Source organism: Chiloscyllium plagiosum, chromosome 20 (assembly GCF_004010195.1).
Source record: "Chiloscyllium plagiosum isolate BGI_BamShark_2017 chromosome 20, ASM401019v2, whole genome shotgun sequence".
NCBI classification, from domain to species: Eukaryota; Metazoa; Chordata; class Chondrichthyes; order Orectolobiformes; family Hemiscylliidae; genus Chiloscyllium; species Chiloscyllium plagiosum.
Genome location: NC_057729.1, coordinates 52,242,674 through 52,255,989, shown reverse-complemented (window position 1 = coordinate 52,255,989; position 13,316 = coordinate 52,242,674). Strand labels below are relative to the sequence as shown.

Below are 13,316 nucleotides of genomic sequence, written 5' to 3'. Positions count from 1 at the left end.
TGCCACACATGATAGTGAGTATCCTCAATGTGAGGGCAGGACTTCATCTCCACAAAGACTGTGCAGTGGTCATTCTTACCAATGTGGTAAATGGACAGATGCAACTACAGTCAGCTGATGCTAAGGATTTTTAGAATTGATTCCCTACAGTATGGAAACAGGCCCTTCGGGCCAAAAAGTCCACACCGACCCTCCACAGAGCAACCCTGCCAGACCCATTCCCTAAATTTATCTCTGACTAATGCACCTAACATGATAGGCAATTTAGGATGGCCAATTCACCTGACCTGCACATCTTTGGATTGTGGGAGGAAACTGGAGCACCCAGAGGAAAACCACGCAGACACAGGGAGAATGTGCAAACTCCAAACAGTCACCCAAGGGAGGAATCGAACCCGGGTCCTGGTGCTGTGAGGCAACAGTGCTAACCGCTGAGCCTTACAGGATGAGATCAAGTATAATTTTTCCCTCTTATTGTTTCTCTCACCACCCGCTGCAGATCCAGTATAGTAACCGTCCTTTACGGCCTATCAGTAGTGCTCCTACTCAGCCACTCTTGGTAATGGACATTGAAATACCCTACCCTGCATTCACTTTGTGCCCTTGTCAATGTCAGTGCTTCCTTCAAGTGTTGTTCAGCATGGTGGAGTACTGATTCATCAGCCAACGGAGGACCATACGGGGTAAACAGGTTTCCAGGTTAATGTGTAACTCGAAACCATGAAACTTCATGGGACCAAGAGTTAATGTTGCAGAATCCCAGGGCATTTAATCCCCACACTTTCAATTGTGCTGCCACTGTCAGTGGGCCAAGGCATATCCAGGGATGACAATGGGCATGTCTGGGAGTATCATCTGTATGATAGGATTTCATAAGCACAACTATATTACTTGACTAGTTTGAGACACAGCTCTCCCACGTTTGGCTCTAGGCCCCAGTCTTAAGGAAGGGTGACTGTGCAGGGTCAACAGGGCTGTTTTTGCCATTGTCATTTCTGGTTCCTAGGTCAAAGCCAGAAGTTTTCTTTCAGACTTCATAGCAATTGACACAAGTTAGAGGCTTGCTAGGCCATTTCAGAATCAACCAGATGGCTGTGTTCCTGGAGTCACACGTAAGCCAGACCAGGTAAGGAAGGCAGATTTCCTTCCATGAAGAACATTTCACACTGGCATTTTTCACATTGTCCTCTTTACATTGGAAAATTTGTAGTTGCAACTATCTAAATCATGCCTGATCCAACAAGTCACAGCATCTATAACAATCTCATGTTGTCCAAATTTGGCAAAGGTTGGAAATGTGTTACTTTCCCCACCCCTCAAGACACCAAATATTCAATTGAAATACAAGTTAAGAAACAATTATCTTGTCATTTTATTGTGCCACAGGCATAGCTACTTCTTGAGAAATCTTTCCAGTCAATACTATTTCACGCATTTCTGCTCTCGCCACCAACCTCAAAATCCACAAATGCCCCCTTTCATCATACACCACTCAGTCCATAAGCTTAACCTTGAACACCTTACCAATTATCTAAATTCTCCACTTCATTCGCATCCAGGAGTCTCCTGCAATGTACTGTTGAAGCTCAATATATACTTGAGGAACAGCACCTCACCTTTCAACTTGGCACTTTATCACCTTCTGGACTGAACACAAAGGTCAATAACCTTCATCTAAAACTTCAGCCTTTTTTCAAATTTTTGCTTCTGCATTTTGGGTTTGTTTGCTGACAGTAGCAGCTGCTCATGATCACCATTCACACTTCCTCTAGACATCTTTAATTTCTTCACTTGTTCCACCATTTTCTTCTACCTTCCGTCAACCCATTTATCACTTAATCTTCCATCCTATCACAGGCTTCCCTTTTGTTTCTCCCCACTCCCAGTCCTGTCTTCATACTTGTTTAAAACTTTACATTTTTTACTTCTGATGAAAAGTAAACAAAGACATTAACTGTTTCTCTTCACAAATACTGAGTATTTTGAACATGCAGATTCAACGCCAGGATTCCAGCATGTTTGCCCTTTTCTACTAGCAGTTTGCATTTCATGTACTATGCTCTGACATGCTTTCTGCATGTATTTCTGATGAATAGTCAAAGAATATAACACAGGATCTCAGTTGTTTCATATAACTATACAGCTTGCAGTACCTGTTTGAAACATTTTTAAAATTTGGCTACATTATGGTGTAACTGACTGGTCTGAAAACAAAAATTATTCATCTCCCAACCTGCTTTGAATTCACAAGTCCCTACTCAAGCCAGATTACTTGAAGTGAGATGAAAATCGAGATCATGCATCATTCAAACACAAAACAATCGTGTTTTGTAAATGAAGTTTAGGACAGAAAGACAACTTTAAGAAGTGAAGAACCTATCTAGAAATATTATGGCAATGGCTCTTTTAAGTCTCATACCTTAAAGATAAAGGCCTAGAGTTACAATTCCAAAATCAACTAAAAAAAAGTCATAAAATGAAAATCTACAACTAATCCTAAGTAATGCTGCTTGCCTTCACAGCACAGTACCAGATTGAGAAAATGGCCAGCAACTGTAAATGTGAAATTGGCAGCCTTTTTTTTAAGAATGAGTTTAGCACAGGCCTTTTCATCCTAATCTTGATATCACAAAATATCTAATATTAACACTGTCTCTTTATTTATAAGGAGTCATCTTGAAATTGTGATTCTGCAGTTCTAAGATGTCTGCCTCTAAAAATGCAAGTGCCAAGAATAAGAGAAGAACACAAATTAAAGGAGAACACAATAAAATACTTCAAATGATGGACATTTTAAATAAATGCAATAAATTATAAAACATAAGATATCAACATCTGAAAAAATGCAATAGCTTAATGTTCCAATTTTGAATAAAGCCACTGTTCAAAAAATTAACCTGTCTCTTCCAGATCTAACGCACATCATATATTCTGATATTTTCAACCTTTTACTTTGGGGAACATGTTGCTAAAGGAATCTCAAAAATGACATTAAAATGGAATTACACATCAGCAAAATAATAATGTGGTCAAGTAGGACAATTATAAAAATTGCAATGAATTTCTTAAAGTTGGCATGGACAGGTTGGACCAAAGGGCCTGTTTCCATGCTGTATGACTCTATATGATGAGATAAATCTCAACAAAAAGATCTGTTTTGGGGCCACTACTATTTGTCATTTTTATAAATGACCTGGATGAGGGCGCAAAAGGATGTGGATGGCACTAAGGTCAGTAGAATTGTGCATAGTGACGAAGGATGCTGCAGGTTACAGAAGGACATAGATAAGCTGCAGAGCTGGGGTGAGAGGTGGCAAATGGAGTTTAATGCGGAAAAGTGAGAGGTGATTCACTTCGGAAGGAGTAACAAGAATGCAGAGTACTGGGATAATGCTAAGATTCTTGACAGTGTAGATGAGCAGAGAGATGTCTGTGTCCATGTGCATGGATCCTATACAAAAGACTGTGCGGCTGCATTTGAAGTAGTGCGTACAATTCTGGTGGCCGCATTATAGGAAGGATGTGGAAGCATTGGAAAGGGTGCAGAGGAGATCTACCAGGATGTTGCCTGGTATGGAGAGAAGGTCATATGAGGACAAGTTGAGGGACATGAGGCTGTTTTCATTACAGAGAAGGTTAAGAGAGACATATAAGATAATCAGCAGGTTAGATAGGGTGGACAGAGAGTGCCTTTTTCCTCAGATGGTTATGACTAGCACAAGGGGACAGAGCTTTAAATTGAGGGGTGATAGATATAGGACAGATGTCAGAGGTAGATTCTTTACTCAGAGTATTAAGGGCACCTTGCATGCAACAGTAGTAGACTCATCAACATTAAGGGCATTTGGATAAACATATAGATGATAATGAAATAGTGTGGGTTAGATGGGCTTCAGACTGGTTCCACAGGTCGGCGCAACATCGAGGGCTGAAGGACCTGCTCTGCGTTGTAATGTTCTATGTTCTAATACTGAGTTCTGCACCTTGCTCGTGTATGCCTGCATTTTATATTCTGGTTTTCCAGTTTGCCCAACCACCAATTTTTCTGAATGCTGACAAGGAGGAAAATGTTGAATTTCAATTTGAAGTTCAGAGATAGTTGATAGAAAATGTCGAATTCTAGCATTTTTAAAAACTTCACTTTGTTACAAAACAAGACTCAAATCTCACATTAGGGTGGAGGACACACTACTCCAAATCTGCAGGTTGAGAGACCATGGTACCCAGGGATAACATGTAAGCTGGCCTTATATCAACAAAGTCAGGAGAATTTGCAACGGTGTTTACACAAGTCCTCAGTCCATTCAAATCAGTGTACCTACCTGGTTTTTAGGGTCATGAATGTCCTCACTTTTGGGGGAAGGGGAAAGAGAAAGTCAAAACTAGAAAACTCATCACAAATCCACCTTTACAAAATGAAACATCAAACTTGGTTGCTGTAATAATTTCTCTCTTTAAGGACTAACCATTCAAAAATCCATCTCCCTGCTTAACAACCTCCCAATAAACAAAGTCCTGACAAAAGTTGCAAAATAAACATGCACCAGGGCAAAACCAACGCATCATATTAAGACCATTTTTATAAAACTTGAGTGACAATGTGATTTCATTAGCACAGCTTGGTTTTCCTTTTCAAAACTACAGCAAATATTAAAGGTCAGCAGTACAGCAATAGACACATTTATTACATTTTTAAATATTAACTTAAAAGCCTGGGCTTCTATTTCCATAGCATTTTTCAGAACCTCAAAACATCTCAAAGTATTAACAGTCAGGCAATCAAGTAATTGTGAAATAGTCAGTGTTGTAAGGCAAGGAAACAAAACCGCCAAACAGCATATTGAAAGACTTTATAAACAGCAAAGGAATATCCATAACCAATTGTGTATATTAAGTGATGACGGTGAGGGGCAAATCAATATCAGCCAGAGTACCAGGCAAATTCCAATGGTGCAAAATGGGTTTTATATCAATCTTAGGGGGCAGATAACTTCCACTTAACATCTCATTTGAATGGTAACATCTCTGACAGTACAGGATGTTCTGAGTAATGCAATGGTTTGCCTGCCTGGGTGCTGTGCTCAAGCACCTGCAGTGGAGTTTGTTTTGTGTAAGACAGTTGACTTAACTGAAGGTCATCAAACCTCAGGCAAGGAGCAAGGTTGAGAAGATGGGACCTCAGCCTGTGAAGGAAGTGAACCCATGCTGTTGGCATTATTCTGCATCACAAACCAGCCTTCCAACCAACCAAGCTAGCAGTTCCCTGCAGTAATATAAATATGAGGTGCCAAACTAATGTAGCAGGTAACTATATTTTAAATGTAATCAATTGCTGCAAAGCACTCTAGGTCATCTGCAGTACGTAAAGGAAAGAACATGGATTTTATCTACCACCATTCATACTTGCAACTGAATGGATTTCAGTTTCACTGCATCGGCAACTATCCACTAAAGATTTTGCCTTGAATTCAGGGAGTTTGAGCTCCCCAGGTGCATGGCAGTGGAGCAAGGACATCTGTTTTACAAAAAAAAAGGCTGCTCCCCTGGTTTTCTTGACCAGAGGATGCAGTGTCCTTGAGCTTGTGGAAATAAAAAAAAAATTACCTTTTCCTCTGCTCTCAAAAATTACACCAAGATATTTTGTTCTAAACAGCAGTATTTGTGTGACACTTAACTGCAACTAGTTTTCAGCTGTGAAGCAAGACAGTGTAGTGATTGAGCTCCATCATCCACCAGAGAAAGAAGTCTTATATTTATTGTGCATGGTCATATTCCAGAAATCATGCTTCAGAGTACTGAAATGTATAGTGTGTTTTCTTAATGTTAACTGCAAAACAAATTATCTGGTTATTTGGCTCTTACAGACTAAATTATGTTGTGTTATTAGATTAATTTTCTTAACACGTAAAACAATTGAATGGGTATATAATAGCCATTTCATAATAGTTTCTTCAGACTGGAGCTGGAAATTTGAAAACATCTGTAATGTGCAAGCTTCCTTTACCAAAAATAATGGCGTCTAATTGAACACAGGACTTACAGCAATTAAAATTCTCCAGCCTGAAATGCTGAAACCACTTTAAATAGAGTGCTAGTTTGGGAACAAAATGACACATAATACAGTGCACAAACCAGTATAAAATTGAAGATTACATTATATTTGTTGGTTGCTGTATTGCTTTGGTGAGTTTGTGGAGATAGTGATAAGAAATCTTCAATTTTCTTGTGCTGGCAGAATTTCTCATTTCTAACATGAATCATACACAAAGGCATTAACATTGAATGATTAACACTTATTAATCAAGCAAGATTACTGGCTAATAATTAACATGCAGAAGAGAAGATACTCATAAGTGAATTTAAAGTAGTAATCTACCATAGTTCCGGGCACCAAATGATTCAATTCACTTGCAGATCACCCAACCCATAGATTACAATTTTTTTTCCCTTTACGCTTCTCAAAGTCACAAAGTTTACACAGCCCTGGCCAATTTTGATTATGTCACCCCAAATTCCCACTGCAATTAATAAATGTTGCTAAATATCACGATACTAAAATTTATAAATCACAATAAATCTTAATCATTAATCATATGTTTAAAGTACAGCTTTTAAGTCTTAGTTATCCGTGCATACCCCACAGCATAATCAAAGATAGGTCCAAATGCTGTTCTAAATCAAAATAATAGCATTTTTCTCAATATTTATCAAATATGGAAGTAAATCAATCCAACGTTAATGTTTTCAATTGTATAATATTTACTTTCAATTAGTGGTATTCCCCACCAAAATAAATCCTATTTTATTCGAAAGCTAGCCTTAAGTCTCACTGTAGAAAACATGGTAAAATTTTACTCAACCCAAATGAACATATAAAATGTTATCCCTTGTTCCTCATCCATACTGTAAGTCTTATCAATAAATCAAATCAATTCTGATTTATGCTATCCATTTTGTATACCAATCTGTGGAAATTCATCTTCTGTAGCTTGTTAAAATACAGAGACGTACTGCGAATGGTATATTCAAATTTCACTTACAAGTATTCATCACTACAGCACAAAAATTCATTTAAAATGAAAATGTAATTTAAGAGATGTGGCTCGAAAAAGGGGTTATCATAAAGCCACCAACTGAAAGTAAAACAAATAAATATTTCTACGTAGTAGACAGAAAAACTACTGCTACTAAACCCAGATTTAAAAACCAAGCATAATGGAAATCCACAGAAAGCAGTTCATTGCTGAGACTTGGTTTCCCAGACTTAGAAATAGCTTCCAAGGAGATTACAAGTTGTCCAGAGTTTAAAATTGGAAATTGGTTTTAAAACATTTAAAAGGTGTTAGAAAATGTATATAGTTATGTAGTACAGCAGACTGTCATTCAGTCACCATTTCCCCCTTTCCCCACCAAATGAATTATATCACACTTTCCTGCACTAAATATCTTTTGCCAAATATTTGCCCATTTTTCTATTTGCTGACATCTCTCCTTTCTTATGAAAAGAAGAAATAGGAGTAGCACCTGCTTTGCCATTCAATACCATCACATTTGAACATGTGCATCAGCTCCGCTTTCTCAATTGCCAAACCCTTGATTCTGACACACCAAAAATCTGTGTAAATCAGTCTTACACTCGTTAAATGATGGAGAACCCACAACCTTTTAGGGTGGGAAATCACAAACATTTGATGGAAGAAATTATTGTTCACCTCAGTCCTAAATGATTGACCCCTTATCTCAAAAATGTGCCCTCCTATTTGATATTCCGCAGAAGGGGAAACAAACTTTCACTGCCTATCCCTTAATATTTCGTATAATTTAATGCACTCACATTGCAATCTTTTGAACTTCAGAAAATACAGCCTAATTTACTCAACATCTCATCATTAGACAGAGCTCTTATCCAAGGAACCAACTAGCGAACATACATTATATCAATGCAAGTATGTGCTTCCTTATTTACTACATACCACCTTTCAGAGTTTCAAGTCTTCTGCAAACAAATTATGTCCAGTGCTCATTAAGGCACCAATATTTGGAGACATCCATCCATTTTACTAGTAAGTCAGCTGCAGTTTAGCTAGTGCAATTTTTCCAAATCACAAGACTTTAGGTCACAGTACAGCCAGCATAAAAAATAAGGCTTTCACTCAAGTGTAGTAGTGCTGCATAGTCAGATGCACTGCCACTAAGATGAGATGTTACTGAAGGCCCATCTACCCCACCAAACGGATGTACAAGATCCTACGGCAATATTCAGGCATCCTAGTCAATATTTACCTCTCAACTGACATCACAAGAAATGATCTAGTTACTATCATATTGCTGTTGGTAGGAGCATGGTATGCACAAACTGGCTGCTGCATCCACCCAATAACAACAGTGACTATGCTATAAAACAAACTTCATACTCTAAAGCACTTTGGGATACTAGTGGTTGAGCAGCACTACATAACTACAAATTTGTAACAATCGCTGCTTTTTGCCCCAATTTCATACCTTTGCTACCTCTAATTCCATGAGCTTCAAATTTCTGACACATTTATACTTTAACAAACACCTTTGGAGTGTTCATAAATACATACACCCTCATTAACCCTCCCCATTACTTCAAAAGACCAATTTCTCCAGAAAATGAGGATTAAAGTACTAGTCTAGAATTCAGGTCAGGAAAGCAGACCTCAAGCTTATCAGGGGATCAAATAGAAAATATCAGAAACACAAATTCTGTCAGAATCGAATAAGCGATTCATGTCTTAGGGCCAAGATATTTGGATTTGTGGTTGCTGACAGACCTGCTATTTTCCCAGCATTGTCTTTTTGTTTTGTATTTACAATGTTTATGTTTGTATTTACTCAGTGGATCACCATTGTTTTGCACTGGAAGCTTATATTCCACCTTGTAACTTAACAAATTAGCCTTTAGAACTAATATATTCAAAAGAAACAATTTTACAAATCTTGTCTTGATATGTACAGTGAACAAGCCAGTACAACCCTTCCCCGTGCCATTCACACCAGCAGTCCAACTCTTCCTTTCCACAGACAATATAACCTGTTGCGGGCTAATTTGAAGTCAAGACTTTGCAGCTAAAATAATACAAATTTCTTTCAAGTAAATTACATAACTTTGAAATAGTAAACACAAAGAACAATTGTCCTCTGATATTTGGGGTCTTGTGGCACAATGGTACATTCCTTCAGAAAACCCACATTCAAATCAGGATGTAATGCCACTGGGATGTCTCAAAACATGGCCAAACATTTTAAAAAGCTGCAGCCATTTCTGCTTCAGTAGATTCCTTAAGACAAAAGTGGGTTTTGCTACGCAGTGGTAGTAAACCAGGAGATCTGGGTTCAAAGTCCTACACGTCCTGAAAATGTGTCATAACATGGTGACCTTTTTCGCTCCCTTTTTCAATGTGATAACACAAAGCCAAAAACAGGGCTTGCCAAAGAAGACCCAAAATTAACTTTATTTTATAAATTATAAAGATATTTTTGGAGACAAAATAAAACAATTTTATCTTAAATCAACCTGGTCGGATGTATCATGACACATCTGAAACAGATAGGACCATTCTGAAGAAGGGTCACTGGATCCGAAACATTAACTCTGCTTTCTCTCCACAGATGCTGCCAGACCTGCTGAGATTTTCCAGCAGTTTCTGTTTTTGTTTCAGATTCTAGCACCCACGATTATTTGGTCTTTTGTCTCTACCATAACAGTACCATAACAGACCCTGACAAAAACATTGCATCCTCCTCAAATCCACACTCAATCAATTTGTAATACCTGGTTTCCAATACCAGGATACTCTCCAGACCCATTCAGTCTATCCAACTGCTTCAATAGTTCCACGCCAGTTTATTCCAAAAAAATCACCAAGGCCCTGAAAAGGTTGAAGCTCATCGATTGTCTAGGTTATAAATTTACAGAAAATGTAGATCTTAGCCAGATTATTGCATGATGACTTTTAACATTATGACAATTATTGCAGACTCCATAAACCTCAAATTCAGATCACAAAACACATCCAACTCTTCTATTGTGTTAACTTCCTTATGTATTAACACAAAAGACTTTGGCTTCAGTTTCCATCTCAATGAATTACAATAGTAATTCAACAAAGCTTCTAAGACAACACCTTCCAAAACCATGATCACACCTCGAAGGATATGAGGAGCAGATACATGGGAACAATGCCACTTGCAAGTTCCCTCCAAGCTACTCACCATCCTGACTTGGAAATAGAAAGCTTTTCCTTCAGTGTTGCTGTGTAAAATCCTTGAATTCTCTCCCTAATTGTATTGTGGGTCTACCTATAGTACATGGATTGCAGTGGTTAAAGAAGGCAGCTCATCAACAACCTTGTCCAGGACAACTGAGGGCAGGCAATAAACATTAACCAAGTCAGCAATGCCCACATCCTAAATGAATGTTTAAAAATCTTGAGCCTTTAGTGAGACAAACACCTAAGTCTCAGGTGAAGCAGGAGGCAATAATGCACATTTGGGATCAGAATTGAACAAGGGTTGAGCAACCAAGGTTCCTTCATTGGTCACTATGCTTCCAAGGGAAGAATGCATTCTCCAACAGAAGAGTAAGCAGTTTCCTTACCTTACCTCACATTGAAAAAAAGGAGGAACATTACTTTTCTTAACCATCAAGATGGGGTAACTGCTGCAACTAATCCACTTCAGCACCTCATAAGAGTGCCAGAATCAATTTTTCCTCAACAACTGGCAAATTGCTGAGTACAGTTAAACCCTCCTAGTATATGATGGACTACTATAATTACCCCACATGCAGCACCATGTGCTTTCACAATTGTACCCTTCTCAGATCATGAGGGCACACCACAAGTCAACTTCTAGCAGACAGGTCTATTCATTACTTTCACAGCATGAGACACTACTACAAATACCCTCTCTCCAGTACAGGAGAGGTTGATTAGAATCAACCAGCTTCCACTAGTACAGCAGAGTTTATGACAATCAACTCCCCCACCAGTACATGCGAAATAATTACAATTATCCCATTCCCAGCACATGATGAGTTCACACAATTACTGTATACCCTTACACAAAGATACAATAACTTCCCCACCAAAATGGGAGTCTTTAATACCAGCAGACCTCTCCAATACAGGAAATCTTACTCTATACTTACTTCCAGTACATGACTTGTGATTATAATGACCCCTCCTCAATAGAGGAGGATTTATGACAAATAATGCTATCCACTAGTACAGGAGGGTATATTACAAAAAACTACCATCCCCAATATAGGAGGGTTTATTACAATTACATGACCATGCCCTTCTAAAGGATGGGTGATAACAATCAAACCCTCTTCTGTGCAGGAGGGGCAATTACAATTAACCCCCCTGGCCACTGCAGGAGGGGCAATTACAATTAACCCCCCCCCCGGCCACTACAGGAGGGGCAATTAAAATTAAACCCCCCCCCGGCCACTGCAGAAGGGGCAATTACAATTAAACCCCCCTGGCCACTGCAGAAGGGGCAATTACAATTAAACCCCCCTGGCCACTGCAGGAGGGGCAATTACAATTAAACCCCCCTGGCCACTGCAGGAGGGGCAATTACAATTAAACCCCCCTGGCCACTGCAGGAGGGGCAATTACAATTAAACCCCCCTGGCCACTGCAGGAGGGGCAATTACAATTATCTCCCATACCCAATGCAGGGTGATTACAATAACCCCCTCCCCAGTACACGTGGGTAATTACAATTACCCCCTCCCTAGTACAAGGGGGTTATCACAATTTACCCCCCCCCCAATAAAAGAACAAGACTATTCTATCCATCGCCTCTTCACCCAACCCAATCCAGTAATCCCCACCCCCAGCTCAGTGCATCGCCATGAACACCGCCCGCTTACCTTAGCCTGGTCCTGGGAGCGGGGACTTGCTGTTTCTCTCTTCCTGTGGGCAGAATTGTTGGCTTTTCGGATATATATATGTGTTGGTGCGTGTCAATTTTTTTTGTATTTTTTTAAAACTGTTCTGAGTTTACTTCCCTCTCGCTGGCTATTTATGATTATTCTTTTTGTTTGTTTCGTGGGGCTTTTCCCCCCCCCTGGTTTTCTGTATGTATATGCGTGAACCCGCCAAACTCCCCTCAGGTCGGAGCGGCCGGACTCGCCGCTGGAAAAGCCTCCGACTCCCCACAATATGGCGGCGGCGCGCTCCCCGCCAGCCCCGCGCTACAACGAGGCTGCGCCTGCCCGCCGGCCGGTGCACTGCCTCATTCCGTCCGGGCGAAACACACACCCTCAGTGAGCCTGCCCGGGGGAAAGCTACATCTGCTGCACCAGCTCTCCTGCTGCCACTTGTCCACATCTGGACCCCAGCCAATCTATTAAACCTCTTCTTCAGTCACTGAAAACACGTCCTCACATGGGCAAACAAACAAATCTCATTTTCTACACTATTAAATGCACTTTCGAACCAGTAAACCTCATACACACTTTAAATGCATTCTAAAATTAGTAGATTATCAAATCTAACCATTTCTACTCCATTAGCTACACTTTCAAATCTGTAACCTTTCTTAACCCCGCCCACACAATAAAATTAATTCTCACATTAGTAGTTTATCAAAGCAATCCCTTCCATTGAATCCCCACAGTGTGGAATCAGACCATTCTGCCCATAAAGTCAACACTGACCCTCCAAAGAGCACCCAATCCAGAGCCATTCCAATAACCCTGCATTCCCAAGGCTGACACACCTAACCTACACATTACCAGACACTGGATAATTTAGCATGTCCAATCCACCCAACTACCACATCTTTGGACTGTGGGAGGAAACTGCAGCACCTGATGGAAACCCATGCAGACGGGGAGAATGTGCAAACAGACAGTCACCCAAGGGTGGAATCGAACCCAGGACCCTGTCCCCTGAGACAGCAGTGCTAACCATTGATCCACCATGCTAATCTGTTGAAGGTGACAGGGCAAGTTGAAAAAGTAGTTAATAAGGAATACAGGATCCTGAACATTATAAATATGGACATACAGTACAAAACTAAAGGAATGTCTAAAACATTGGTTTGCCTCCAACTAGAATATAGCATCCAATTCTGGACACCGCACTTTGGGAAGGATGTGAAGGCATTAATGAGGGCACAGAAAAGATCCACAAGAATGCTGTGGTTCTGTTCGCCGAGCTGGAAGTTTTTGTTGCAAACGTTTCGTCCCCTGTCTAGGTGACATCCTCAGTGCTTGGGAGCCTCCTGTGAAGCGCTTCTGTGGTGTTTCCTCAGGCATTTATAGTGGCCTGTCC

The 13,316-nt window shown here is 39.9% G+C and overlaps 1 protein-coding gene across 10 annotated transcripts in view; it reads right to left on the bottom strand.

Annotated features, from left to right (window-relative positions):
* Nucleotides 1-12,292, bottom strand: part of LOC122560280 (casein kinase II subunit alpha) — an 85,456-nt gene extending 73,164 nt beyond the window's left edge. For 6 of the 10 annotated variants that reach the window (XM_043710824.1, XM_043710823.1, XM_043710821.1 and 3 more), the window contains exon 1: nt 11,909-12,290. The gene's annotated coding sequence lies outside the window, so the exon portion shown is untranslated. Of the gene's footprint in view, nt 1-11,908 lie in introns of all 10 variants that reach the window. The other 4 variants (XM_043710829.1, XM_043710827.1, XM_043710830.1 and 1 more) reach the window with 3 other exon arrangements.
* Nucleotides 12,293-13,316: the final 1,024 nt, after the last annotated feature.